At 44.5% G+C, this 24,801-nt stretch overlaps 1 protein-coding gene across 1 annotated transcript in view; it reads right to left on the minus strand.

Annotated features, from left to right (window-relative positions):
- Positions 1–3,327, minus strand: part of EYA3 (EYA transcriptional coactivator and phosphatase 3) — a 104,489-nt gene extending 101,162 nt beyond the window's left edge. Inside the window, exon 1 of the mRNA XM_019836470.3 lies at positions 3,123–3,327. The gene's annotated coding sequence lies outside the window, so the exon portion shown is untranslated. The remainder of the gene's footprint in view (positions 1–3,122) is intronic.
- Between the last annotated feature and the right edge of the window lie 21,474 nt (positions 3,328–24,801).

Here is a 24,801-nt window from a genome sequence, read left to right on the forward strand (position 1 = left end):
GAGATCAAAAGTTGTGTGCTTTTCCAATTGAGCCAGCCAGGTGCTCCTATAGCCAGGTCTTTCCAAACACATCCAAAATGTAAATCAAGGGGTGCCTGGGTGGCTCAATCAGTTAAGCATCTGACTCTCGATTTCAGCTCAGGTCATGATCTCACAGTCATGAGATTGAGCCCCATGTCCACTGAGTGTGGAGCCTCACCATGTCCATTGAACCCCATGTCCACTGAGTGTGGAGACTGCTTGGGATTCTCTCTCCCCCTCTCTCTGCCCCTCTCCTGCTCTCGCTCGCGTGTTCTCTCTCTCAAAGTAAATAGATAAGTATTTAAAAAATAAAACAAGACATAAAGAATGTATGACCAGTGGTTTGTTAACAGTTATCCATTTGAACTCTCCTGACTAATACATCTGAAGCAGAGCGGTCTGGGTTTTGTTTCTGTTCACTTCTCTATCGTACTTAAGGCAATATCTTATTATACACATGACAGTTGAACCTCTAAAAGCAATGTATAGTTGGTGGGATAAATATAGGATTACTGTATGATCTAGCATTCCCATTTCTGTGTATATATCCAAAAGAATTGAAAGCCGAGTGTCAAAGAGATATTTGCGCACCTGTGTTCATGGTAGCATTTTTCACATAGCCAAGAGGTGGAGTAACCCAAGTGTGCATCAGCAGATGAATGTATAAACAAGATGTGGTACATAGGTACCACAGAATACCATGGATCCTTAGAACGGGAGGGAATCCTGTCACCTTCTATGATAGGGATGCAACTTGAGGACATGCTAAGTGAAATAAGCCAGTCACAAAAGAACAAATACTGTATGGTTCCACTTACATGACGTATCTAAAGTAGTCAAATGTATAAATATAGAAAGGAGTAGTGGTTGCCAGGGGCTAGAGGGAGGGGACAGAGGGAAATCGTTGTTTGGCATACGCTGAACTACACAATTAAAATGACAAAAATAGGGGCGCCTGGGTGGCTCAGTCGGTTGGGCGTCCGGCTTCGGTTCAGGTCATGATCTCGCGGTCCGTGGGTTCGAGCCCCGCGTCGGGCTCTGTGCTGACAGCTCAGAGCCTGGAGCCTGCTTCCGATTCTGTGTCTCCCTCTCTCTGACCCTCCCCCCTTCATGCTCTGTCTCTGTCTCAAAAATAAATAAACGTTAAAAAAATTATTAAAAAAATAAAATGACGAAGATAGTAAATTTTGTGATATGTGTGGTTTACCACAGTAATTAATTTTTTAAAAAGCAACATAAAATAGACTACCCTACAATCCAGCAATCGCACTATGAGGTGTTTATCCAAAGGATACAAAAATACTGATTCAAAGGGATACACGTACCCCAGTGTTTGTAGCAACATGATCTACAATAACCAGATTCTGGAAACGGTTCATGTGTCCATCGACTGATGAATGGATAAAAAGGATCCATATAGATACAATGGAATATCCCTCAGTCATAAAAAGAATCAAATCACGCCCTTTGCAATGACATGGATGGAGCTAGAGAGTATTATGCTAAGTGAAATACGTCAGTCTGAGAAAGACAAATACCAAGTGATTTCATTCAGATGTGAAATTTAAGAAACAAAACAAATGTGCCAAGCGGGGGAAAGGAGAGAGAGGCAAACCAAGAAACAGACTCTTAACTACAGGGAACAAACTGATGGTTGCCAGTAGGGAGGAGGATGGGGTTAAAATGTGACGGGGATTAAGGACTGCACTTGTGGTAAGTACCAGGTGTTGTATGGAAGTGTTGAATCACTATACTGTATACCTAAAACTAATATTACCACTCTACGTTAACTAACTGGAATTTCAATAAAAACTTTTTTTAAAAAAGCAATCTAGGGGCGCCTGGGTGGCTCGGTCGGTTAAGCGTCTGACTTTAGCTCAGATCATGATCTCACGGTCCGTGAGTTCGAGCCCCACGTCGGGCTCTGTGCTGACGGCTCAGAGCCTGGAGCCTGTTTCAGATTCTGTGTCTCCCTCTCTCTCTGCCCCTCCCCTTGTTCATGCTCTGTCTCTCTCTGTCTCAAAAATAAATAAACGTTAAAAAAAAAATTTTTTGTTTTTAAAAAAGAAAAAAAAAAGAAATAAAATAAAATAAAATAAAAAAGCAATCTATAACAATCTAATCATTGCCGTAACAAGAATGTGGGTCACTTTATGCCTACTTGGCCCTACGTGGTATTAGAGTCATTTTCACAGTTTGGTCCAAATTTCCACCAGTAAGAAGACTTTGAAGTGGAATAAACTCACATTTTTTTTTAAATTTTTTTTAACGTTTTATTCATTTTTGAGACAGAGGGAGACAGAGCATGAACAGGGGAGGGGCAGAGAGAGAGGGAGACACAGAATCGGAAGCAGGCTCCAGGCTCTGAGCCATCAGCCCAGAGCCCGACGAGGGGCTCGAACTCACGGACCGAGAGATGGTGACCTGAGCCGAAGTCGGCTGCCCAACCGACTGAGCCACCCAGGCGCCCCTAAACTCACATTTTTAAGGTAAGCAGTAACCATTACTGTCTTCAGAGCAAAGCATTTCCGGGCTCCTGACTATATTATCTTCATTTTACCCACAGGCATCTTAACCCACATGGTTACTGTTATTGTGCATATTTTCCCCCTAACAAATCGGTATCATTTGGAAACATCCAAGGTCTCTTGCTTTACGGAAGATGATTCTTGTACAAAACTCAGGTTTTGTTTTCTTTTAATGTTTATTGGTTTTTGAAAGAGAAAGCACCAGAGCGGGATAGGGCAGATTGAGAGGTCAGAGGATCCAAAGCAGGCTCTGCGCTGACAGTAGACAGCCCAATGTGGGGCTCGAACTCACAAACTGTGAGATCATGACCTGAGCCAAAGTCAGAGGCTTAACTGAGCCACCCAGGCACTTGCAAAACTCAGGTGTTTTAGGAACACCTCACAACAATGCATACGGGATTAAAATTATAGCCCTGGAAATCTACCTGGGATATAAATGGAACATTTTCTGCATTCCCACTACGGTCAGCTTTGTAGTCACTAAGATCACACTTGAAGTGTATTCTGATTATCTATTGGTATGTAACAAACTATCCCCCAAATCAATGGTTTTAAACAACTGCTGTATCTCACGAGTTTTGAGTCAGAAGTTTGGACGGGGTTGACTCCTCTCTTCTTCGTGACATCAGTTGGAGTCAGCTGGTAGTATTCTAACTGGCAGCTAGGCAGCTAGACTGGTCTGACAGGTCCAACATGGCCTCAGTCATGTGCCTGACACTTGATGGATTGGCTGAAAGGCTGGCTTCAGCTAGCCTCCTGGCCACATAGTCTCAGAGCCTCTCCACATAGTCTCTCCACGAGGGTAGTTGAACATGGCAGTTGAGGTCTCCATAGAGACAGGTCTTGGAAGCTGCCATTCTTAAGGCCAGCCTTAACTGACACAGCAACACTTCCATCCTGGCCTATGGTCAAAGCAGCCATAGAGGTCACCCGGATTCAATGGGGGCAACACAGACCCAGCCATTGTCAGAGTCACAGACCTATTGCCACTACTGTAGCCTGCCTGATGTTGACCAGAAGAGCTCCTGGGGAAACAGGAGCTCCTGGGGAAACATTCAGTGTGATGTGGCTCTACCTGTTTAGTTAGCAGGTACTTTGTGATAGTCTAGGCTCTCAGGACACAGCAGAAAACCAATCAGCCCAGACTTCTGCCCTCATGGAGTTCACATTCCCATCAATCTGTGGTCAGAAATGTTGTGTATTGCATTTGTTCAGCTCAACATCCATTCCCACATCCTTCTCATGAGCCTTACTCCCCTACGCTGCAAAAGTGGGAAGGTTAAAGATGGGCACTTCTCAGGATCCCTTACAGCTAGGGTTCTGGATGAAAACTAGGTATTGAGAGACACTTGGGTCAGATTTAAGAGAAATGAGAAAGAAGCCATGTTCCTGCACCTTGGCTGTTTCTACTGGCCAATAGGATCATCGCTGGAGACGTGGGTTTTTCCTGTAGCGTTCTTTCCATTTCTATCTCCAGCTTTACAAGTTGGAAAGGTAGTTGTAGGAACAGCAACAAGGAAGGCAGTTCCCCCATCCTAGTTTTCTGATTCCTGACCCTTAGTTATAGAGATAAGATCTTGAAACCAGCAATCCCTGAGTTGGCCTCCTGAGTCTCTCTCCTTTAGATTTTCCAATGATTCCGTAAACATCTAATTTCCTAAAACAATTGCTTTCAGCTTCAAACACCTAGAATGATTTCTTTCCTGTGCAGAAACCTGAGAAGGTATAACACTAAAGTCGAAAATACTTGGTTCCCATTATCTCTGCCTTCTAGGTACACTCTTCCATGTTTACCTCATGATTACATTAGAACTCTTCACGTGGAAATCTGAGCATCTGACGTCCTTGCCTTTAACTCCTCCCAGATAGTCTGGAGTCCCAGACAGTTCTACAGCTTTCCTGGGGCTGGGTGAACATGACCAGCAACCCCCGCCCGCCCCCCCCCCCCCCCCAGCAGAGAGAAAGCCAAGAGCAGGATGCCAAATGTTACAGTAGACAGCTACAGGAATCCCAGGAAGCCCCAGGAATCACTGAAAGCTTGGCAAATGCAGTCGCCCGCAGTGAAGGGACCCAGGGCACCATGTCAACGTGAGCTCTTCAGAGGCAGGGTCCCTTCCCTGCTGGGTCGCTCCCCTGCTCCACAGCAGTGTGCTTTTCAGCTACACAATGGGAATAAGAATATTTATCCTGATTCAAAGAGCTTTGTAAACTATACAGTACTGCCTAAATATAAGATGCTATGTATTATCTAGACCAACAGTTCTTAAACTCTCCAAAGCACTATCAGGGAGTACGTGAAATAAAAACTATTATTTTAAAATAACTAACTCAGGGGGGCCCTGGGTGGCTCAGCTGGTTGAGCGTTCTACTTCGGCTCAGGTCATGATCTCACGGTTCGTGAGTTCGAGCCCTGCATCGGGCTCTGTGCTGACAGCTTAGAGCCTGGAGCCTGCTTCGAATTCTGTGTCTCCCTCTCTCTCTGCTCCTCCCCCACTCATGCTCTGTATCTCTCTAAATAAATTCTAAAAAAAAAATAAAATAATACTAACTCAGTATTTCACTTTTCGCTCTTTTTTTTTTTTTTTTTTGACAGAGAGAGAGTGCACTACTAGTGGGGGAGAGGCAGAGGGAGCGAGAATCCCAAGCAGGCTCCACGCAGATCTCACCTGAGGCAAAAATCAAGAGTTGGATGCTTAACCAACTGAGCCACCCAGGCACCCCTTCACTTTTTCACTCTTATTCTCCCAAAAGTGTGGTGGAGTTTTTCAGAGATTATGCGATGATGTCATTGCTCTGATGGCTAAGGAATAGGTGTTCAAATATGCACTTTGCTTTTTTGTAAGTTTTTTAAAAAGTGTTGATTTATTTATTTTGAGGGAGGGAGAGAGAGAGAGAGAGAGCAGGGGAGGGGCAGAGAGAGAGATAGAGAATCCCAAGCAGGTTTGTGCTGTCATCGCAGAGCCCAACCCGGGGCTCAATTTCACAGTCTGCGAGAGCATGACCTAAGCCGAGATCAAGAGTTGGATGTTTAACCGATTGAGCCACCCAGGCACCCCTAAAACAGAAATTTTAATTTTTTAAAAATGTTTATTTATTTTTGAGAGAGAGAGAGAGAGAGAGAGAGAGAGTGTGCATGAGTGGGGGAGGGGCAGAGAGAGAGGGAGACACAGAATCAGAAGCGGGCTCCAGGCTCTGAGCCATCAGCACAGAGCCAACAAGGGGCTCGAACTCAAGAGCCGTGAGATCATGACCTGAGCCAAAGTCAGACACTCAACCAACTGAGCCACCCAGGCGCCCCCAGAAATTTTAAAAGTAAAGCACAAAGGGGGCACCTGCGTGGCTCAGCCGGTTGAGCGTCTGACTTCGGCTGGGGTCATGATCTCACAGTCCATGAGTTCAAGCCTGGCATCAGAGTCTGTGCTGACAGCTCAGAGCCTGGAGCCTAGTTCAGATTCTGTGTCTCCCTCTCTCTCTGCCCCTCCCCTGCTTGCACTCTGTCTATCTCTCTATGTCTCAAAAATAAATAAACATTAAAAAAAAATTTTTTTTAAGTAAAGCACAGGAGTGCCTGGGTGGCTCAGTCGGTTAAGTGTCTGACTCTTGATCTCGGCTCAGGTCTCGTTCTCAGGGTCATAAGTTCAAGCCCCATGTTGGACTCTGCCCTGCACGTGGAGCCTACTTAAATTTTTTTTAAATTTCTGTTTTAATTTGTGAAAGAGCAAAAATTAATACCTGTAACCTATTTAAACAAAAGCTCTTTGGGGTTCTCAATAATTTTTAGGAGTGTTAAGGGATCCTAAGATCAAAACATTTGAAAACTGCTGACTTAGGCAATTGTAGCACCCATGGTTGTACTATCTATAGCGGCCTCCACTTTAACCACTTCCGGATGCCTGCTTCTCACTCATGGCCATATCGTTGCTGCATCCAACACCCTTCTACTAGGATGCCTTTCTATTTTGATTAACACACTTGAGATAGTATCTTTTTGCACAGAGGTCCAATAGCAGCTGTCTTGGCATAGCCTTGAAACTCCACATAACTGTGAGCTGTCTTTCTGGGCAACACGATGCCCACTGACCAACTCCTTCCCTTACCGGCACTGGGTCATCCTTTCTGGCTGGATTCATCTGGGATACCTGGTCTCTGCCCCTCCTTTCACCCTATTTAACATTAGTCTGACCCCCTTCGGCCTCCTGTTCCCACTTTTGGTTCCCCTCTTGTTCAGGTGACCCCTTGCTAGGGGGATCCTGGCTACCTGCCCACAAGTCAGTTGATCCCCACCCCTTATCGCTGTCCAATTCCAGTCACCCCCAACCCTTCCTCATTCCTGACTAGAGATGGGTCAAACTGAAGCTCTTGGAAGTTTCCTGCCGACCAGATAATAGATTAACATTTGCTTTTAGTGATGGCTGTATCCTCCCCCAAGAATGCTGTTATCTGCGTATTTATAGTCTGTTAGATTTAAAATGAAAACATAGGGGCACCTGGCTGGCTCACTCAGAAGGGCATCCATCTTTTGATCTCAGAGTTGTGAGTTCAAGCCCCATGTTGCGTGTAGGGATTACTTAAATAAATAAAACTTTAAAACAAAACAAAACAAAGCAATAAAAAAAAAATGAAAATAAACAGCAATGGATAATTCTTGTGGATAAGGATGAAAGAGACTATTCGTTTCCACGTTATATTTATCAGGCAAATTTTCTGGTTGTTTGGGGTTTTGTTTGTTTGTTTGTTTTTTGGTCTGTTTCTTTTTTCCTAGAGTGAGAATGTATAGAGATTAAGAACAGGGCTCTGGAGAGATTGTGTCTGTGTCTGCTCTCCCAGAATTTGCTGGCTCTCTCACTGATAACTTCTCAGTACCTCATATTTCTCACTTCCAAAATGGAGATTTGAAAAAGAATCTATTGAAGAAGGAGGAGGAGGAGGAAGAGGAGGGGAAAAGTATTTATCTCATAGAGTTGTATGAGAGTTAAAAATATGTAAGGTGTTTGGAATTACACAGATACATTCCTGTATAAGTGATTAAAAATCAAAAGAATGGAGATATGGAAGCTAGGCTATGAAGCTTTCATGAGTTTAGAGATACAGAAAAAAAAAAAATTGTAATGGGCCCTAAAGTCTGGATCTTTATAAGGAAACTTGAGAAGTAAGAAACCATTCATCCAAGTGCCTTGGAGAATGCCAAATACGGGATGATCCATTCTACTTTGTTTACAAAGATGAGAAGGCTAGTGAATTTTTACATAGGAGTTACTGTAAAATTTAAGACAGATCTAGGGGCACCTGGGTGGCTCAGTGCGTTGAGCATCTGACTTCAGTTCAGGTCATGATCTCACGTTCTGTGAAAGCCCCAGCATCGGGCCCTGTCCTGACAGCTCAGAGCCTGGAGCCTGCGTCGGATTCTGTGTCTCCTTCTCTCTTTGCCCCTCCCCTGCTTGTGCCCTCTCTCTCTCTCTCAAAAACAAATAAGCATTTTAAAAAATTAAAAAAAAAAACAAATCTAAATGAATTCTGAATCGTGTCGTTATAAAAATAGACTAAGTCTTTTAATTAAAAAGACAAAGAGATTCTCTGCAATATTGGAATCTTTGTTTTAATTAGTCTAGGAAGCATTTACTTATAATCCTGAGGCTAATAATGTTTATAATAGGAAGCCACATTTTTAAAAAAATGTTTCCTGTAGAAAACAATGATTATTCGCTTAAAGCTGTAAGCTATGTTTGTTGTAGAAGATCAATTTTATTCTAATTTAGTGATAAAGTAAGCCACTGACTATGACCTTGCTGATCTACACCTAATTAACCCGACCAGTATAAAAGTCTGGGCAGATTTTTTTACATCTAGAAATACATACTCTGTGTGAAAAAAGTTATAAGAAAATAAATTTAAGACTCTAATAGATTACAGAGTTTCTGTTTGGGATGATAAAAACGTTCTAAAAATAGATAGTGGTGATGATTGTACAACATTGCCAATGTACTTAATGCCACTGACTTGTACACTTAAAAATGACTAAAATGAAGTGAAGCCTGGGTGGATCAGTTGGTTAAGCATCCAACTTCGGCTCAGGTCATGATCTCACAGTTCGTGAGTTCAAGCCACATGTCGGGCTCTGTGCTGACAGTTCAGAGCCTGAAGCCTGCTTCAGATTCTGTGTCTCCCTCTCACTCTGCCCCTCCCCTGGCTCATGCTCTGTCTCTCTCTCAAAAATAAATAAAACATTAAAAAAATTTCAATGGCTAAAATGGCAAATGTTATCTTATGTATATATTACCACAATAAATAAAATACATGCCAAAAAAAAAAATCAATGCAAGGGAAACAGTGTAATTTTTTTTTTTGCAAGACAACTAGTCTCAGCTCTTCAAAATGTCTGTCGTGAAAAATCCAAAAATGTAGAGGAATTGCTTTACATTAAAATAGAACAAAGAGACTCAGCAACCAAGTACAATGAGTGAACTTTGATTGGATCTTTGACTTGAAAACAAAAAATCTATAAAATGCATTCTTGTATCAATTGAGGAAATTTGAACATGGACTTTTTGTGAGAACATACTATAGAATATTTATGAACTTGTTTAGGTGCGGTAACGGTATTGCATTTATGTAGGAGAGTGGTGTTATCCTCAGGAGATACATGAAGTAGTTAAAGGGTAGAGGGCCATAAGGTCTGCAGTTGTCAAATAGTTCACCAAATTTAAACATGCAGAGCAAAATTAAAGCAAATGTAGCAAAATGTTAGCATTGTCGAATTTAGATGAAGGACATATAAGTGTTCATTGTTTTAGTCTTCCGACAAGTCAGCATATCTGAGAACACTTGAAAAATTCTGAATCTTGATATGTCAACAAAGAAAGAACAATATTTGTAGAGGACACCTGCTATATGTGTTCACTCAGCATACACACCTCTCTTCTGGTAACAGCACCTCCACCTACCTTCTGGTACTCTCCCCCAGGGTATGCTCACTTATTGTGAATTTCAATCAAGGTGGCCTCTCCTGCCTTCCCTGGACAAGGGGGTAGATACCCAACACAAGTCAGGTCAATCAGACGCTCTCTTATAAGAAATAAACCTTGGATAGATCAACACAAGGCACATCTGATAGTTCCTGGAGAAATTGCTCATCACTTCCTGCTACCTAGATTCCTAGGGCCACCCTGTTTGCTTTTGCTGAGGCTTGGAGTCCAGCTTTTTCTTCAGTAAGTTATTCCATATCTTCCAAATAACATATTTTTTGTTGTTCTTGTTGTCTTTAAGGCCAGCATTGGCCACTGATGTTTTTAACCAATGAACCATAGCTGATCCTATGTTTTGTCTACAAAAGCATAGAAACGTGGTATAGAGAAAATTCCTAGCATGAAAAATCTCTTGCTTTTATGTGACAGTTAAAATCATTCAGGCAAGAGACCAATCACCATTGGGAAATGAGCTGTGAACCATAAAACCAATAAAAAGCTTTGTGTGAACGAAGGAAAAGGGAAAGAGGCATTAAATTTAGTCCTTCGTTGAAACAGTCTCACTTACCTACCAAAGTAGGCAATGAGAGTGAAAGTGAGTGGAAAGTAGAAAAAGGCTCACCTGCTCCACTGAGGATGGGATCTCAAAGTAATACGGCTGCCATTTACCAAGAGCTTGGGGTCCCGGCCACCGGGTTAGTCCTTCATGTCCATCACCTTACTGAATTCTCCCAATGGCACAATGACCATGTATTATTTGACTATATATACTCGGATTATCTCCACTTCACAGAAAACTGGGGCTTAAGTTTGTTAAATCACTAAGCCAAAGTCCCAGAACGAGGAGAGGCAGGATTCCAACACAGGTGTGCGACTCCATCGCTCCGGGGCAGTAGCACCTGGAGGGCCAGTGAGCTCCAGCTTCCTGGTCTAGCCTCATCACAGCATCCCTGAAGGCTGAGCCTCTACTTGTCAAGTTCCTGAGCCATTCTGGAGAGAAGTCAATGGACACTGACAGAGGCTCTTCTTCTCTCCACCCACTCTGGTCCTCAGACTTCTTCTACAGCACTCCACTGCTGGCTCCCAAGAGTCCCCTGAGTCACCTCTGCTGCCCAAAAGAACCGAGTCTGAGGGACCCCTAGCCCCCCCTATGCCACACCCTCTCAAGTTACGGCACTTGCTAACCCCCACTTTGCCATGTGAACTTCATCCACAGGCACTAGATTTCTCCCACTCCTATTCTCCTAGAATGAGTAAAGCCTAATGGTTAAAAGCGATGGCTTTGGAGCCAAACACACCCAGGATTCAAGTCTCTGCATCACTACTGCCTCCCTGTACGTAGGTTTCTTTATCTCCACGCTCCCAACTTAAAATAGGAATGCTAATGCTATGTTTTTTAGTAGAGTTGTTAGGAGATTAAGATGCATTAACCTACAGAAAGCATTATGGTCCTTTGTAAGCACTCGATACATAGTGCTTGTTATTTTCATTGCTTTCATTGTTCTTATGATGTACTTTGCCCAGCCTCTCAACCCTAATTTTCTAGTTTGGGGCCTAGATCTCCTGCTTTCTCTTGTCTCTCTCTCTCTCTCTCTCTCTCTCTCTCTCTCTCGAAGTGAATCCCAACCCTGGGAGGGCTCTCAGCTCACTGGTGGGTCTTCTTCATTTAGACATATCTTCCAGAAATAAGTCTTTAGCCTGCCTGACGTTTTCATTTATTAAAGTAATTTCCAGGTGGAATTTTACTGTGATGCCCACCAATTTTCATCTAGAACTTCAATGTAGGTGACATGCCCCTTGAGAGAAAGGGTGGGGTACCCTGAGATGAGTTAGAGCGTGGGTCTCAAGTCAGCTGGGCCTTGACCTGCATGCTCACTGCCTTTCATTTCTGTACCTCAGTTTCCCCAGTTTTTAAAATTTTTTTTCATGTTTATTATTTATTTTTGAGAGGCGGGGGGCAGAGTGAGAGAGAGAGAGAGAGAGACAAAGAATCCAAAGCAGGCTCCTGGCTCTGAGCTGTCAGCACAGAGCCCAATGCAGGGCTTGAACCCATGAGCCGTGAGATCATCGCCTGAGCTGAAGTCAGACGCTTAACTGACTGAGCCACCCAGGCACCTGTCCTCAGTTTTATGTAAAGTGGGGCTTTTAACCTGTAAAGTCTGGCTTTTAACCTGAAGAGATGTAGTGAGGATTCCATGAGATAACGGCCAGAAAGCCCACATGCCTGACACAGAGTAGGCATGCATAGGCATGCATTTCCTTCCCTCTGGGAGACCATCACCATCTTGAAATACAGTAGAACCTTGGATTGCAAGTAACTTGTTCTGTGAGTGTTCCGCAAGATGAGCAAAACATTTCTAATAAATTTTAACTTGATAAACGAGGGATGTCTTGCTATACAAGTAGTATGTGATGCCAAATGTCTTATGATCACAACTGAGCCAATGATCCTCCCTCTCTCTCTCTCTCTCTGCGGGATTGTGGGTGATCGTCTCCCATGCTTGGATGCTCCATCTCGGGCCACAGTGTTCGGCAGAAATCAGTGATTTTTTAGAACGTTGGAAGGTGCCCACACTGCCACTAGTATACTTTTTTGTCACTTCAAAGCACCTATAGACAGACCTTTGCTTTTCCGTATAAGAGTAAGCTTAGGAATGTTTTGCTTCATTCCAGGTCAGGCTGCCTGCAGATATAGACCCTTTCCTCTGCTGCCTTATCGTCACTTACATTAAATACAGTCGATGACAAGAGTTTATTTTATTTTTTTTTAATTTTTTTTAACGTTTATTTATTTTTGAGACAGAGAGAGACAGAGCATGAACAGGGGAGGGTCAGAGAGAGGGAGACACGGAATCTGAAACAGGCTCCAGGCTCTGAGCTGTCAGCACAGAGCCCGATGCGGGGCTTGAACTCACTGACCGCGAGATCATGACCTGAGCCGAAGTCGGCCGCTTAACCGACTGAGCCACCCAGGCGCCCCATAATACTATACTATAGTCAACATCCATGCGAGCATATACAATGGCCCCCGTGCAGAAAAAGATTCCAATGAGTCAATAGAAAGCAGTGATTCCATTAGTCATAGTGAAAGTCATCCTACACAATAACCCTCCTTTCTTGTTTCCCTCACACCAGGCACGAAGGTTTTCAAAGGGTAAGTACAGGTCATTTTTCTTTATGTTTTGTATTTACTTTATTATTTTGTATTATATTACAGTATTGTAATTATTTTTATCTGAATATTTTTGGGTTGTGGAATGAATTATCTGAGTTTCCATTGTTTCTTATGGGAAATTCGCTTTGACGTACAAGTGCTTTAGATTGCAAGTATGTTTCCAGAACGAATTACACTCCCAAACCAAGGTTTTACCGTATTGCCATCCGCATCCTAACAGACAGGTCCCATCCCTAGGGAAATAGCAAGGCCCCCTCTCTCCTGTTGCCCCTCTCCCTTCTTTCGAGTCACTCCTTTTATTTCTCCAAACCTTTGTCATTCTGAAGTTGGGGTGGAGTGAAACAGTGCAGAGAAGCTGTCCCTGGAGTTTAGCCAGCTCTGAAGTGGCCCTGTTCTGATGCCATTTGGTCAGGAGCCAGATTTGCTTCTTAGAAAAACACATCCGTCCTGGATACCACTACTGAAGGGAAAACTCTGAGAAATGTCAAAAACAGCAGTTAAGATGATTAAAGAGTTCAAGAATAGAACCTTCGGGTTAAGGAAGTGAAGGCAGGATGGGAAGGGTAGGCTGCTAAGTTACAGAGCCAAATAAAGTACAAAAAAATATGCTGGTGCGTCTGTGCTGTTGATGGCAGGGGTGAGTGAGGGGCTGTGAAAAGGTCTTGGCAGGTCATTGAGAAGTCTTGGCAGGTCTGTTGAGAAGTCTAAGGACCTCTTTAAGAAAAAAGAACATAAGGGGCACCTGGGACTGGGTAGTTCAGTCGGTTCAGTGTCCGACTTCAGATCAGGTCATGATCTCACAGTTTGTGAGTTCTAGCCCCACATCGGGCTCTGTGCTGACAGCTGGGAGCCTGGAGCCTGCTTTGGATTCTGTGTCTCCCTCTCTCTCTGTTCCTCCCCTGCTTGTGCTGCCTCTGTCTCTCAAAAATAAATAAACACTTAAACACTTCTAAGAAAAAAAAATATTTTTAATTCTCGTCTAGGGACTCCTGGGTGGCTCAGTTAAGCGTCTGACTTCGGCTCAGGTCATGATCCTGAGGTCCTTGAGTTTGAACCCCATGTCAGGCTCTGTGCTGACAGCTCAGAGCTTGCAACCTGCTTCAGATTCTGTGTCTCCCTCTCTCTCTGCCCCTCCCCCGCTCTTACCCTGTCTCTCTCCCTCTTAAAAATAAACGAACATTAAAACAATTTTTTAGGGGGGCCTGGGTGGTTCAGTCAGTTAAGCATCTGACTATGGCTCAGGTCATGATCTCACTGTTGGAACGTTCGAGCCCCACATTGGGCTCTGTGCTAACTCAGAGCCTGGAGCCTGCTTCGGATTCTGTCTCCCTCCCTCTCTGCCCCTCCCCATGCTCGTGCTGTCTCTCTCTCTCTCTCTCAACAATAAATAAACATTAAAAACAATGTTTTAAATAAAAATTCTCCTCTAATCAAGGGTGTGGCAAGTGAGCTGGTAATGGGTTTGAGAAATGGTCATAAAGCCCTATTGTTCTACAAACTTTGCCTGGAAATGCCGTCTCTCCCTTCTTCCCCACACTAAGGCCCTCTTAGTCTGTTAACTGCAATGCAAGCCTGCCCTCTTCTTAGAAGGCTTAGTAGGTGCAGCCCTTTCGGTCACAGTGGATCAGCACCTCACCTTCATGTGCATTTCTCACACTGCGAGCGTTTCTGCCACTCCCCTTGGGTATTAGGTATCTGCCGTACATTTCCCCAAAAGGTACCGGCTTAAAACAGCACGTATTCATTAGCGCACAGTTCCTGTGGATCAGGCAATCATGTTTAGCTGAGTCATTGGTCATCTTCAGGCTCAATCAGAAAAGATCTGTTTCCTAGCTCACATGACTGTTGGCAGGATTCGGTTCCTCACAGGCCGCTAGACTGAGGCCTCAGTTCCTCAAGAGCTGCTGGTCAGAGGCCTCCCTCAGTTCCTTGCCACGTAGACCTTCAAGTAAGCATGGCAGCTGGCCTTATTAGAGCGAGCAAACGAGAGGGAAAGAGAGAGTGCCAGCAAGGTGGAAGTCACAGTCCTTTGTAACCTGATCACAGAAGTGACATTCGTCGATTTGCCACATCCCATTCACTAGAAGCAACTCACTAGGTCCAGCCCATACCCATGGGGAGGGACTTACACATGGGCATGAACACCAAGAGGGGGGATCGTTTGGAACCTTGTCCGAAGCTGCATACCACAACTGTCACTCTAGCTTGTCATTGCTGGTTGTCCTGCCGGTCTCTGTCCTTCCACCAGGAGCTCCTTGAAGACAGGGACTACATTTTACTCACAATTTAGTGCCTCTTGGTGCCTAGCACTGGCTTCTTGGGCTTGTTAAGTGAGTAAATGAACGGCTGGTTACCAGCCAAACCAAATGGTACCAAAACAAACAAACAAAAACAACCAGGGGGCACCTGGGTGGCTCAGTCAGTTAAGCGTCCCACTCTTGATTTCAGCTCAGGTCATGGTCCTCAGGTTGTGGGATCAAGTCCCACGTAGGGCTCTGCGTTGAGCATGGAACCTGCTTAAGATTCTCTCTGTCTTCCTCTGCCCTTCTCCCCTGCTCACACACACACACACACACACACACACACATTCTCTCTCTAAGAAAAAAAACAACACATAAACTACCTGAATGTCCAATGATAAGAAGAAATTGATTAAATGCATTAGGCTACAGTCATACAATGGATATGCCGCAGTCATTAAAATGAAAATTGTTAAACAATAGGAACTGTGAGGGAAGAGATGCTTACAATATTGCACATTATCTTAATATTGTACAATATTGCATGATATTTTTTGCACATCAGTAAAGCAGATTGTTACAAAGCAGTGTGTGTATTTTATACCTTTAAAAGTAAATACACACATAGAAAAAGATGTAATCAGTTTTGAATGGCCATGAAGTTATGATGATAAGCCAGTTTTAAACTGCTTAAACAAACAGGTGTTTTTGGGTTTTGTTTTTTCCATGTAGCAGAATGTCTGGATGCAGGCAGCCTCTGGTCTTGGTTCTCTCTGGCTCAGTATCACCACAGCTCTTCAGGCCTTCCCCTCATGCTCTCCTCTGGCCTCCCAGTCCTAAGATGGCTGCTCCAGCTCCAGGCAGCACACCCACACTCCAAAGTAGGAAGAACAAGTAAGGGGAGGTCCCAGTCATGGCTAACTTATTACTGGGAAAGTAAAAGCTTTCTCAGAAGTCCCCCACTAGATTTGCCTAACACTCTCATTGGTTGAGTCACATGGATACTCCCAGCTCGGGAGCCTGGGGACTCTAGAAACAGAAATTTCAGGATTAGCTTAGAAAATCATAATTTATCCCCTAGTTACACTGCCACCCAAACACACTCAGAGGTCTGTGGGCAAAGAAGAAGAGAGAAAGGATACTGGGTAAGCAACTTGCCCCCTTTAGACTGGACATTGTCCTGCCCACTTTGTCCCCATCCCAAGCACCTCACTCCTTGTACTCTTATATCCGAATTGCTTTGTTCAGTTAATCACCTGTTAATCCCTGAAGGCATTGGAGATTTCAACACATGAATATAAGACTTGGGGTTAGAAAATATGAAAAAATTGCTAGCTGTCCTCCCTTCTCCATTATTTCCTTCTTTCTTCCAATAACAAAGTAGCCCCCACCCCAAGAGGTAGCAGGACATATGGCTGCCCAGCTCCAGATTGTATTTCCCAGGCTCCCTTGCAGCCAAGTGGGTGTGACCGTGCAAGTGCTCACCCCTGGAAAGTGAATAGAATTGATATGTACATCGCTTCTTCTACATCATTTCTTAAAAGGAAATGGTTTCCTCCTTTCTCAAAAGCTGGGAATGCAAGTGTAGTTAGTGGTGGAGAGCTGGTTTCAACAACGTCCTAGGAAATGGCAGCGAAACAAGAATAGAAGGAACATGTGTCCTTAAATGTCTACCTGGAGCAGAGCCGCTTACTCACTTGTGGACTCACTCTGAGCCACTCATATGGTTAAAGAAATAAAACGGGGGGGGGGGTACCTGGGTGGCTCAGTCAGCTGAGCGTCCAACTCTTGATTTCAGCTCAGGTCATGATCTCATGGTTTGTGCGCTTGAGCCCCATGTGGGGCTCTGTACTGACAGCAAGGAGCCTGCCTGGGTTTCTCTCTCTTTCCCTCTCTCTCTGCCCCTCCCCCACTCTCTCTCTTCTGTCCAAAGCAAACTTCCAGGGACTGTGGGAATTTTTTCCCCTTCTAGCTACACTGTGACTGGTTGCCTCTGTGTAAATATATATTTTTAATAATTTTATTTGAGGGACGCCTGGGTGGCTCAGTCAGTTAAGCTTCCAGCTTCAGCTCAGGTCATGGTCTCATGATTCCTGAGTTCGAGCCCCACATTGGGCTCTGTGCTGACAGCTCAGAGACTGGAGCCTGCTTCAGATTCTGTCTCTCTCTCTCTCTCTCTCTCTCTGCCCCTCTCCTGCTTGCTCTCTCTCTCTCTTTCAAAAATACACATTAAAATTTTTTTTAAATAATTTTATTTGAAATATAATTCACCTACCACAAAACACACCATTTTAAAGCACACAACTCAATGGCTTTTAGTATATTCACTCACAAGGTTGTACAACCATTGCTATGTCTAATTTCAGAACATTTTCATCATCCCCTAAAGAAAGTCCGGACTGATTAGTAGTCACTTCCTATTTCCCCCTCCCCCAGCCCCTGGCAAGCACTTCACTGATCTTAAGGGCAAACAGTCTTTCACTATTATTATGTTAGCTATGGGTTTTCTGTAGATGTCCCTTTATCAGGTTGAGAAAGTTCCTTTCTACATTGTTGAGGGATTTTATCATGGAGTGTTGGATTCTGTCAAATGTTTTCATTCATCTACAGGCATACCTCAGAGACAATGGCTTTGGTTCCAGACCACTGCAAATAAGCAACTACCTCAATAGAGTCAAGTGAATTTTTGGGTGTCCCAGTGCAGATAAAAGTCATGTTCACACTATATTGCAGGCTATTAAGTGCGCGATAGCATTATATCTTTAAAAAGTACATATCTCAATTAAAAAAGACTTTATTGTTAAAAAATGCTAACCATCATCTGAGCTCTGAGTCCTAATTTTTTTGTATAACAACTATAATAATAATGACAAAGTTTGAAATAATGCAAGAATTGCCAAAATGTGACACAGAGACATGAAGCGAGTAGATGCTGTTGGGAAAACGGGGCCGACAGACTTGCTTGACACAGGCTTGCCATAAGCCTTCAATTTATCTGTGAAGCACAATGAAGTGAAGAGAATTAAGTGAAATAAGCCTGTATTGAGACAATCATGTTTTTGTCCTTTATCCTATTAGTATCGTGTGTTCCACTGATTGCTGCATAAATATTAATGGGGTGTTTATAACACGCTTCATATTGCCAAAATCATCATCTTGGTTTATAAGCTCAGGTGGGCATTTTAAGAAAATTTAAGAGGTAAGAATCTAGCCTTACACAGTTATAGGCTTGGTTACTTAGGTTACACGGATATCCCCCCCCCCCATAGTTTTCAGGAAGGAGAAAATTCATTGTGAGCATATAAAATATGAGGCAAAAATGAGATGCTTAGACTTTTTAGAAACTACCCTTAGTGTCCATCCGAGTCTGAGAAAAGCTATCATACGCATGATGGCACGTTGTCTTGGGCGGTGGCTTCATTGGTCAAAATGGGCCTCTTTGCAAAGTCTAAAACTTCTTCAGGGCTCCTGTAAGTCACCAAAGCCGTGGTAGAATTGATCACTGGCCTCCAGGGGACAGGAGTCTCCTCTCTTAGCAGGAAAAATAGAATGAGGTTTGAATAGAGATAATGGTCCACAGGAGTCTACCTTCTCCCTCCTGTTATTATTATTTAATTATCTCTTCTGGAACTTGAGAGGAGAAGTTGCTACAGCACATCTCGCTCTGGATGGAAAAGGTTGTGCATTCCGCTTGGCCAATTACCACTTTGAAGACATCTATTTTTGTGTGTCAAGCATTTTTTCCTTTGGAGAACTTCCCTCCCACCCACCCCACCCTGCCCTGTGATATTCACAGTGCTGTCAATCACGGGATTCTACCTCTCTGACCACAGGCATGACTCAACTCTAAGTCAGCTAGACTTTCTCAGGACTTTGGAACCTTGAATGGAGACACGCAGGGATAGAAGGTGGTTGGAGGTTGGAGTTGAGTCATTTGATGTGTTGACCCTAGAGCAGTCATTCTCATATGTGGTCCCTGATCAGCAGCATCAGCACCTGGGAACTTGTTAGAAATACAAATTCCCGGGCCTACACCATACCTACTGAATTAGAAATTCTAGGGTAGGCTCCAGCAATCTGTGTTTTTTTTTTTTAATGTTTATTTGTTTTTGAGACAGAGAGAGACAGAGCATGAATGGGGGAGGATCAGAGAGGGGAGGAGACACAGAATCTGAAGCAGGCTCCAGGCTCTGAGCTGTCAGCACAGAGCCTGACACGGGGCCCGAACTCACAGACCATGAGATCATGACCTGAGCCTAAGTCGGAGGCTCAACCAACTGAGCCACCCAGGTGCCCCAATCTGTGTTTTTTTTAATTAATTAATTTGCTAGTAACCTCTACACCCCACGTGGGGATCAAACCTACAACCCAAAGATCAAGAGTCACATGCTCTTCCGACTGAGCCAACCAGGCACCCCAGCAATCTGTGTTTTAACAAACCCTCTAGATGATTTTGCCCTAGAAAAACTAGACATTTCTGCTAATGGGATCCAGCTTAGCTGGATCTTGTCTTTTTTTTTTTTTTTTTTTTTTAGTATTTTTTTTTTTTTTAAGAGAGAGACAGAGTGCAAGTGACAGAGAGGCAGAGAGAGGGGGAGACACAGAATCTGAAGCAGGTTCCAGGCTCTGAGCTGTCAGCACAGAGCCTGATGTGGGGCTTGAACTTGTGAACTGTGAGATCATGACCTGAGCCGAACTCAAGAGTCAGACACTTAACCATCTGAGACACCCCGATACCCCAACAGGAGAATTATTTCTCATAATATTGTCTTTAGCTTCCCCAAAACAGGTGGGGGATGGACCCCAGGCTAAGAATTTAATTTTGTTGGAGAAAAGGCGTGCCTGGGTGGCTCAGTTGGTTAAGCGTCCGACTTGGGCTCAGGTCATGATCTCACGGTTTGTGAGTTCAAGCCCCGCGTCGGGCTCTGTGCCGACAGCTCAGAGCCTGGAGCCTGCGTCAGATTGCAGGTCTGCCTCTCTCTCCCTCCTCCCCTGCTAATGCTCTATCTCTCTCTCTCAAAAATGAATAAACACTGAAAAAAATAATAACAATTTTGTTAGAGAAAAAAGCCCTGTAATTTTCAAGTGTACTTGGTCCTTTCTTTTAAAGGGCACATTAATGAGTGTTCAGTGGGTCAGCTTCAGCCTGACCTTTAGCCTGGGGTCTGGTACCAAAAAAAAAAAAAAAAAAAAAAAATCCTTCGTGTCTTGGAGTATGACAGGAGCAGACTGTGGGAAACTGGATTGGAGCTAGGGAGAAGCTGGAGGAGATAGTAACAAGCTGACTCCCAAGGAGAGATACAGCCAGAGAGAAATTCCTCTTGGCAGTATTGGCCCATGAAATTTTCGGACAGTGATGTCGTATACGTCGTTTTAAGTTGGTGCGCATACTATGCTGAACTGATCCCCCTGTTTCCCCAAAACCTCAGTAGGACCTGCTAAGCGCTAGTGATACTTGGAGGAGTGGAAGAATCAGGAATGTGTCCAGAAGTGTCTGAGATGGCCTGCGAGAAAAAAATAGCATCGAAGGACCAAGAGGAACTGTGGGCCAAGAGGTCGTCACCCCACATCCATGCCATCCCTTGCCCAAATCACAGCAATTAGGGGGAGAGGGCTGGAGACCAACTTAAGGATTGTTCTGGGGGTGTCTGGCTGGCTCAGTCGGTGGAGGATGCCACTCTTGATCTTGGGGTCTTGAGTTTGAGCCCCATGTTAAAAAAAGGCGGGGAGGGGGTGGCTTTGGCTACATGTCATACAAAAATCAAACTTCAAAAATGGTTAACCAATAAGGACATTTTATTTTTTCACATAACAAGAAGGCCTAAATTAGATGCGCCCCGGGGTTAGTTAATCCAGCAGCTTAATGATGTCATCAAGGGCTCAATGTTCTTTGCCTCTTGCTGCTCCGTTATCCACAGCTTCTTGGCTCGTCTTCAGGCCACTAGCGATCCAGTTACCCTGTTTGCATATTAAAGTGAACTCATGTTTCCACGATCAGAATTCTTTTGGTTGCAAATGTCAGAAATCCAATCCAACTTAAGGAAAATCGGAATCCAATGGGACTTCAGGCATGTCTGGATCCAGGAGGGCATCAGCACTCTCTTTTATGCCATCTTCCAGGTGTATCTGATTCTGTTTTGCTTCATCTCAAACAGGCAGCAAAATGGCCGCTGGCATGCCAAGTCTTCAACGCCATGTATTTCGCTTTGGGGACAGTGAGGGTAAGGAAGAGAGAAAGATTTTCTTTCTTCTGTCCAGATGACAGATTTCGTGAAGGGATCCTTCTGCAGTCACAAGCCTAACCCCGGACCAATTACTGGGAACAAAAGACCTAGACACAAAGAACAGCTTTGTGTCTACTGCCACTCCTGGGACTTAGGGTCAGGACCACAAAGACTGAGCTGAATTGGGGGAAGGAAGAATGATTTCTCACAGGAAGACAGACTGAACAACAAAAATGTGTCTGCCGCATCCCAGAAGGCTGCAGGTCATAAGGACACCAGGGTTCCGATCAAACTGAGGCTTGACAGTCACTTTGCAAGAAGCCAGAGGGAAAGAGGGAAAGAAAGTGGAATTTTTGGAGGCCTACTGTGTGCTTTCCCAAGGTCACAGAGCTAAGACATGACAGAGGCTGGATTTAAACCTATGCCTTTTTAGTTCCAAAATTCATGCACTTAGCATTGGGGGCACTGAACAAAAGCAGAGGAGTCAAGATGGAGAGGAGCTTCCCCATTGTGAGGAAAAGATGTCCAGAAGGCACCATGGCGGGGCATTTAGCCCAGCCTGGGAGCATGAATCAGGGAAGCCTTTCTGGAGGAGGAGATATTTGAACCGAGGCTGGAAGGACTCTGGGTGTTTGTCCAAAGAGTAAAGGAGATAAGCAAGAAAAGAGATTGTCTGGGTATGCAGGGGAAGTCCCCAAACCCAAACTTTCAGCTTTGGACAGTCACTGTCTCCGTGGGGTAGGGGCTTCCTTGTTCTGTCTCCTCCCAGCTCTGTCCACACCATTGCACCATCATTTTTCTGACACACACAGTTATTCACACGGGGGTTTCCAGAAGTATTCTCACAGCAACTGGGGCAATGGCGTGCATTCTGCGAACTACTCTCTGTATGACTATGGGGTAATTACTTCCCCCTCTTTGGGATGGTGTTATCCATAAGAGTGTAGTTGGCAAATTGTGTACATATCCGTGACTATACTAGAAACCACTGAATTATACACTTTGAGATAGGTGAAATGTGGGGTATGTGAATTCTATCTCAATAAAGCTGTTTCTTAAAAAAAAACTGTAGCGGGCTAGGTGAGGGGCAAGTTTGGCCTAGGGGCTGTAGACCTACTGCAATCAAGGCTTTGCTACTTTGCATCCAAGGGACCCTCAGTACTTTGATTTGCTTTATTTCCCTGAACCTCATTTTCTTCATTGTGAGAAGGGAATTATATCCTTATCTTGGTTAGGTAGTTAAGGAACAGGTACAGTATGGTGTTGGAATGTTTGGTTAGAATTCTAACTGTGCCGCTACCATCTCCCTGTGCCTCCACTTCTCCATCTGTTGAATGGGGATAAGAAGACCTAGTTCATGGAATTGTTGGGAAGATTGAGTAGATACCTATACAGTTCTTGGAACTATGCCTAGCCCATGGTTCAATAGTTCAATAAAAATAGTAGCTCATGGGGTACCTGGATGGCTCAGTCAGTTGAGCGTCCGACTCTCGATTTTGGCTCAGGTCATGATCCCAGGGTCGTGGAATGGAGTCCAGTGTTGGGCTCCACACTGAGCGTGGAGCCTGCTTGAGATTCTCTTTCTCTTTCCCTCTGTCCCTCCCCTGCATGTGCACATGCTCTCTCTCTCTCTCTCAAAAACAAATAAACATTAAAATTAAAAAAAAAATTTTTTAATGTTTGTTTTTGAGAGAGAGAATGAGTGGGGCAGGGTCAGAGAGAGAGAGAGAGAGAGGGAGACACTGAATCCAAAGCAGGCTCCAGACTCTGAGCTGTCAGCACAGAGCCCGAGGTGGGGCTCGAACTCACAGACCACGGGATCATGACCTGAGCCGAAGTCAACCGCTTAACTGACTGAGCCATCCAGGTGCCTCCCCCCACCCAATTTTTTTAATTAAAACATTTAAAAAAGTGTTTTTTATATTTTATTTATTTTTGATAGAGACAGAGCACAAGTGGGGGAGGGGCGGAGAGAGAAGGAGACAGAGAATCCAAAGCAGGCTCCAGGCTCCGAGCCGTCAGCACAGAGCCCGACACGGGGCTCGAACCCACAGACCGTGAGATCATGACCTGAGCCGAAGTCAGACGCTGAGCCGACTGAGCCACCCAGGCGCCCCTTAATTAAACATTTTTTAAAGGCGGTGTCTCATTTGTTATATCTACTTCATATCCTGGATTCTATTTGGGGTCTTCTTGATGAGGTGAAACTTCCCACCCAATCTAGTACTGGATTCCCTGAGAACTGAGGATTCCCCACACCCGAGTCCTGCCCTCAGAGTAATGCACAATGTGGGGGGTAGGTCTGCCAGTCCATGCTCCTCTTCCCTGAAAATGCCTCTTCCATATGAGCGGGCTTCAGCAGTTCCCAACCATGACTGAATGGACAGAGGCAGACCCCTTCCCCAAGCTGGAACAGTCAACGACTCTCTCCTGGAAATTTGGAATCAAGACACTGGGATGTGTGAGAGCTGGAGCTGAGAGGTGACACAGCTCCAGGCTAGGGCAGCCATTTTGTGCCCCATTTTGTGTGGGAGAAGCCACGGAGGAGCCATGGAAGAGAGCCGCAAAGAATACAAGAAATCCCTAACCCAGAGGGAGGAGGACAGAGTGCTTCTGCCTTGAATTCTGGTACATTTCCATTCAGTCATGTCACACATTTATTGAGTATCTACTATGTTCCATGCCCAGGGGTATGGTAGTGAACAAGAAGGACCAATTCCTGCCCTCCCGCATAATGGGAAACCACTGAAAAGTTTTGTGCAGGGAAACAACAAAATCTTACTACATTTGTAAAAGATGGCTCTGGCTGCTGTGTGAAGAATGGGTTGTAGGGGAGCAAGGGGAAACATGGAGAAAATGTCGCAACAGTCCAGGCGAGAGAGGTGATGATGGCTCAGACTGGGGCAGTAGCAGAGGGAGTGGTGAGCAGGAGGGGAGTCTGGATCTATTTTGAAGTTTCCAGTTCCTGGTTCTAGTTCCCCATGAGACCTGCTTACTTCCTGCCTGTGAGTTCATCCAGATATCCACCCCCTGCCACCTGCCCCGCCACTCTTGCTGTCCCCCAACGTGCTTTTCTGGCTTAGGCTAGCGTGTGCAATGGATTCTGTTGTTTGCAGTTGAAACATCCCTAAGACACCTTGGCTCTTCAGACTGGTTTAATTCACCAACAGCTAGGACATGACCAATTTCCTCTCCTTTCCCTGCATTGAGGAAAGTGTTTTCTCTTGTGAGTCACACACATAGGTATTAACAATCTCCCAAGGGAAACTTTTCTTCTGGAGAAATTTCAGAGGAAACAAAGAAGGTTTATTTTATGATGCGGGAAATATGCTTATGATATATCATCCTGTTATGCCTACAACACCAGATAAGGGGGACAGATAATAGTAACAGTTGCTATAGGGGCGCCTGGGTGGCTCAGTCCGTTAAGTGTCCAACTTCGGCTCAGGTCATGATCTCACGGTTTGTGAGTTCAAGCCCTGTGTTGGGCTCTGTGCTGACAGCTCGGAGCCTGGAGCCTGCGTCAGATTCTGTGTCTCCCTTTCTCTCTGCCCCTTCCCCACTCGTGCTCTGTGTTTCTCTCTTTCTCTCAAGCAGTAGATCTGTGATTCAGCCCAGGCATTCGGACTTCATGCTCTCAGCCAGTGTTTC

The sequence above is a fragment of the Felis catus genome, chromosome C1 (genome assembly GCF_018350175.1).
Source record: "Felis catus isolate Fca126 chromosome C1, F.catus_Fca126_mat1.0, whole genome shotgun sequence".
NCBI classification, from domain to species: domain Eukaryota; kingdom Metazoa; phylum Chordata; class Mammalia; order Carnivora; family Felidae; genus Felis; species Felis catus.